The sequence below is a fragment of the Galendromus occidentalis genome, unplaced genomic scaffold, assembly GCF_000255335.2.
Source record: "Galendromus occidentalis unplaced genomic scaffold, Mocc_1.1 scf7180000077153, whole genome shotgun sequence".
In the NCBI taxonomy this organism is placed as follows: Eukaryota; Metazoa; Arthropoda; class Arachnida; order Mesostigmata; family Phytoseiidae; genus Galendromus; species Galendromus occidentalis.
This window is the reverse complement of record NW_003805141.1, coordinates 25,211-31,474: the sequence shown is the minus strand read 5'-3', so window position 1 is coordinate 31,474 and position 6,264 is coordinate 25,211.

The window sequence follows — 6,264 nt, the reverse complement described above, 5'->3', positions numbered from 1 at the left end:
AAAACAACAACAAATGCATACAGTGTGTCCCCAGTGGAATTGCGACACTGAGCAGAGTATTACTACGTTTTGATCCTGTTCAGGAGCAACCGCACCGCGGCCACACGATCGAACAGCGTAAGCGATCCTGCCGTCACCCCTGGCCGCCCCTTGTTCACAAACTCCCGTGTCCAACTGGACTGCTCCGCAAGTCGGCGGGGCAAGCTATAAACCAATGCAAAGCGAGTCCTCCGAGGGGAAGAAGACCTCCCAGGACGCCGGGAGCAGCGGTCAGCAGCAGGAATCGTTGTCCCATGTTATGTCGTAGGACGTTATTTTCTCGTGTTCAACTCATCGGTTCAGCGTTCAACGTTATCAACGGAATTCTCTCGTCAATCAAGAGACAGAAGACGATCGTGTGGACGATCAAATGATCGACCGACTTGATTGATGCCACTACAACTACTCTAATACTTCTAGTGAACCAGTCTCTCAGCATAGAAGAATGCAGAAAATGAGGAAAGGGTACAAGGAGGGAGAGGAGCACCTTGTGCCGCGATTTCCTTCGAACGGTCGTCGAGAATTGTGTGACATTGTCGTTGTTTCCCTCTCTGCAAGTCAGTGCAGTGAAAGTGATCTACGAGTGTACCTCTCTCGGATTCACTTCTTCAGCAGCAACCACTCCAATAATTACTACTACTTCTTCTTCTCTCTCTCTCTACTACTACTACTACTCGTACTAATAAATCCACACAGATCTTACACGCATCAGCAGCGGCAAGGCAGCAGCATCAGCAAAACCGAACAAGCATTCTACAGCCGAAGCCAATCCTAGATCCTCACCCCGTTCGTGCTAAACTTTCTCTATTTCTCTCCACATAACTCTCGGAACCCAATTCAGGAAGAAAAATTGCCGTTGCCAGGGAAGCAAGGCGAAGAAGGACGTCGAAGATGACCTACGATTCAAAACAACTGCGTAATAATAATGGGAATGACAACAACTAAGAACACAACCAACCAATGACGAAATCAAGCTCTAGAACCGAAGAACCATGAATCGAGTAGTAAAAAAATAATAACAGCTACTATCAACGATCGAACCTACGAGAAGCATAGGATCTGCGAACGCAGCGGACTCGAAGAAATCTCGCCTGGGAACAGACTCGAGCTCGTTCCCGACGAGCCCGCTCGCGAATCCAATGATGAGCCTTTGATGTACTACCTACATACCATCCCGGAACCGAGAAGCACAACAAACCAAAACGAACCTGGAAAGCTGGTATGTCGATCGAGCACTGAATCGAGACGAGCGCGAAAGCTGGCAAATCAACAAACGACAGAATAATTTTCTGCCGTAGCTCTACAGAGCTCGACCATCCCGGACGGAACGGTCAGAACTGAAGGATGAAACAAACACTGAACTCAAGTGTCCGAATAGAGACATAGGACGCTATTCGGAGCAGAAAGTGACTCGCCAAAGTAAACAACTCGAACAACAAAAGATCAGGAGGAGCATCCACACATCTGTACATCTCCTTGGAGACAGGGTATAAGGTCGTCCTTTGACGGAACCTAATCCTCGTGTTGACATCAACAACTACTAGAGAGACATACATTCGACATGCATTGCAAACATACCCGAGAATCATGAACACTCGGTGTTCGAGAGCCGAGCCACATCAGCGTCGAGTTCACGTACAGGTCTCGTGTTGTCTTAGAGTCAGCGATACGTGAATATCGAGTTCATGTAATAACACGTAAATATTGCGCGGATATCGTTTTCATCCGAAGTTTGTACCTTCCGGAGCGTTGCCGCAAGGAGCAGAATGGGCGACGAACAGTAGAAAGCCCCAAAGACGATACAAAAGAGAATAATATTATTATGATTATTATTATAATACTGTAGAAAATTGTGTACAACGTGAAAAGAAATATAAAACGAATGACAAGACGACGATAGAAATATACCGCGACCGCGCTATAAAAATACATACATACGAGCAGGCAAGCAAAAGACGAACATTCCGATAGAGATCGCAAGAAATAATTAGGCGAGGCTATTGGCCGAGGTGATTGCGATCGAATGAACAAAGTCTCACGGTCTATGCGAAGACTGCTTCGAAGCTGGATGAATCTTTTCCCACGCTTGGGAAGTACACATTCCAGTTTTTCATTCCAGTTTTGTTAGTCGAATCGGTTCCTCTGACCTCGACCACACATTCAGAGCAGCCGTCGCAAAACCCCTAATATGTTCGATTCGTGGCCATCCTCCCCCCACGCAGAACAAATTTATGTTTGACCGATGAGTACATACGTAACTGTAATTTCCCACATGTGCCATGCTGTCGAGCATAGAGATAGTCTTCCGGCGTGTTGAATGGGACCTGGCTCTGGAAGTTCTTCGTTCTTGTAGTCACATTCAAACATTATGGCGCGAAGTCATCAGAGAAGAAAGCTGCGAGGATCGGTGGTGCGGATTTTTCTGAGAAATTGTAATCGGATGCCCAGGGTATCCGAAGAAGCAGGTTTCTGAGGAATGCGACGACCGGCAGTCCGTGACTCGTCATGGACCGTGTCCGGACATCTCCGCTCCATCTCGCAAGATTCACCCGACAATCTCGAATTAAAGATCCGAAAACACATTCCGAACAAAGTCCCCGAAAAGGGGGGCGTTGAGGTGCTCAAAGCAGAGCCGGTCGTACAGACCGTAGTGAGGTAGCTCATTTCTGAATTCGACGTGATTCCCCCCTAAGCTCATTGGCGACTTCGAGGTCTCCGCATAGAGCCGCCAGACGCGCCTGTGCCAGATTGGGAAGTCTCGGATTTTCGACCAACGGCATTTATTCCCAGTGCGAATACCGATGAAAGTCTCGAGAGGACTCCATCGATTCATATTCGACTCGCTTCCAATCATTAAGGAATCGCTCGTCTGCTATTGATGTGCAGCGATGTCCTATGTCTCAAGCGATCGTTCCTGTGGGGAATCATGCGTTCACCTCAATGCCCACCCCTGGAAGGAATGAGAATGTCGGACAGACGACACATTTTATATCGCAGTTATTCAACGGTTGACTTCTGCATCCTGTTGTTCTCGCCATGAGCCGAAAGGCGACAAGACATTCTCTCACTGTGAATATAATGAGAAAGGTGCCCCAATCGCTGCCCGATTCTCGTCGCATTCGGTTTTTCCCACAAAGGCTCCCCGCCACTCATGAAATAGCGGTAGGTTTCTCGCTTGTACCACTTGAGCTATTTCCTGTCGCATGGGAAGGTACTACGCCTTCGAATCGAGAGATATGTACAATTTGAGCCCAAACGACTTCACCTGGTCATTCACTGTGTGCAACGCCCTTCAAGTACCTTCTACCTAATTCTTCTCGGAGATCTGCCCTACCTCTAACCTTCAGATTCGGATCCTTCCCTCGATCGAGCTTACATATTTGTACGCACGTCCTGCGGCGTTCATCCTGTCCCAGCTTCCTTTGACCAATTCAAAGCGTAAACTCATCCTCTCCCTACAACAGCCGTCCCGCCCCTGATTACCGTGTCCCACCGTGTCCCCAGAGACCAATCTCTTTCTATATTAAACATTGAAACAAAAAAAATCAACGTGCGATGACCATGTCTCTAAACACCGCGAGCGTGTGGAGACCTCGCCAACGGCGCGAGCCCCAGCAAGGCTCGGTCTTCTCTCTTCGTCTACTTTCTCTATCTCTATCTTTCACTTCGATTTCTTCTCGACCTCTATCTCTTTTTTGAGCTTTCTTGTCCGAGTCGTGTCCTCGCCTAGGGCGCGCATCATCATGGCGGGTGGTGATGAGCACTCCTCATGGTTCGAATTCGGTCAGTCGTCGGTCCGGGATCCCCATCGGCGATTCGGCGACTTCGATGCTGACAGCAACGACAAGTCACTGAGGAGACACGGGGATTCCTATCTCTCCGATACCGACGCGCATTATCACTCGATCTCGCCCTCGGACGAAGACTCCACAGTCGTGCACTGCATGAGATCAGTACTGTAGAGCATGCATGGAGCACACTTACGATTTGCTTTGGGAATGCTTTGCGAGTTCGCACGTCGGGCAGCCAGATGGGGCGCCGTTCCACGGCAGCTCACCAGTTAGGTACAACATGTTTCCGAGCCGGGATCGAAGGGCCCCATGGGAAACGATCAGGAAACTTTTTTTCATTGAAAATGTAGGCAGACGGACTCGTACGAGAAACTAGTCGTTTACTAGTTGGACAGGTTATTCGTTGGATTTGTTCGGTTTGATAGTTGGTTGGCTTTGACATGAGGGCGGTATGATGTTAACTACGAATGGCGAACCCAATGTGAATAGTTACTGAACCACCGACACCATAACGACTTGAGACTCGGATGATGATCAGTGAGGACTGTCCAAGCGTGAACGCTAATGATGACGATGGCTACGATTGATCATGCGATGATAGGATGATGGCTGCAAGCTCCAACGAGTAGTTGTGATAATGTTCGAGAGTTTTCTCGTTTCTCACGCATTCGGCGATTTTGACCACGCTGCAACGGAGTTCCTTCACTCGGCGAAAATAAAGCCTGAATCGATAATGGCGAATAATGGCCGCGGCCAGCTCAGCGAAGCGGTTCCCCCACGTACAAAACCCTTTCGAGGACGATTCTCTTCACGCGGGAGCGGTCATCGATCCATTCATGTCCCGATCAATCGCATTAGCTTTCGCTAAGGAATGCATCGTCGACGTAACCGAACGAGCCTAACCCATAATTGCAATGGCGTACCGTGGGCCGCGGGAGCGTCGGGCGCCCCGGGCGTCAACGTTCCGGGGGCATCTAGTCGCCCCGGAGAAGTGCCAAAAAGCTTCATATGGCGGTTTGGAATTTTCGAGTTGAGGTCCTTTGAAAAACGTTCTCGGCATCAAGATTGAAAAACGAAAGGTGGGAAGAATATTGAATTAAAATCTGAGGGGTATCGGATCGAGGTTTCGGCCTAGGAATCGGGGATGTCCGCCCCCGACATCACACGAATACGATACGCCACTGCATCACTGGCTCTCCGTGCATTTTATGGGTTGTTCCGAAGCGTGTCTCACCCGTACGATCACCCACAGAAATCGGGGGGTTCATTAAACGCTAACCATTAACCAAAGTGTTCTTCTCTTCTTGTCCCGGAGACAGAAACAACGAAACTGTTGACCATGACAACCCAGAAGAGGGATAGTGTCATTGCGACGCTATCCCCGGAGTTCAAAGTATTCCGATTCCGAAATTGAAACTTACTCGGACGCGCATTGAGCGTCTCGTCGGTCGTTCCGCGTCAAGTGACGCGGAATCGGATCCGCATGATACGAGACTCCACTTGTCACCAGCCAGCTAAATCCGAGCAGCGCCGGGGGGAAGACAAATCGCGGATACGTAGTCACTCCCGAATACAGACCGCCCTTATATTGAGCGACGTTTTTGCAGTGCCAAATCACGTCCCTTTTTTTTGTAGGAAGGGCGTAGAAGATTAACTTTTGACTGGCGACAGTCAGTTGCTCAGAGCTGCAGCCAGGAATCGACGCCACGGTTGACTTTTCTAGAATAATTATTCCTCACTGACGTCATGTGCCAGTATCCCATCGATGGAATTCTGCGTTCGGAGCCTACAGCTGGGAGACGATTCTCTCCCGCTGCTTTTAATTGTTGTCGTTCCTTAAACGTCCCAGAACCAGCAGAATGATCCGCTCGACTGTGCGGATCAGAGCGACCGAAGAGAGCACGGGTCGTCGGATTCGTGGCTAAGGTTTGCGCAGTTGTGCAGCCGTCTCCGGGCGGGAATCGTGTAAATAATACGGGGAAACAGATGGAACCGGGGAAGGGAACGAGATGCAAAATAAATGTTAGATCCATGTAAGGGGAAATTGAAGAGAACAACCGCGGAATAATCGCAAGCGGAATAAGTACAGCGGAAAATCGTCGTGGAGGGTATGAAGAAAAAGAGGAAGCGGAACTCATGATTATCAAGATGGTGATTATAATTATTGAGGAGTATCATTAATACATAGTTATATGTAGCTGCAAGAGAAGCGAAGTAGTCCATGTAAATGTACGCAGACGCAGATCGTCGTGAAAGATATAAGCAACATTGAATGACGATTATTGAAAGGGAAAAAATTATTAATACCGATAAAACTGTATTGAATAAAAGCCTTTTAAAAGCGAAGAGCTCCTCCCGTTTCTCCGTCAATTCTCCTTTTGATATACCGCCGTGCCATATTCAAATTCATATCGCGCTCGATTGCGACGTCAGC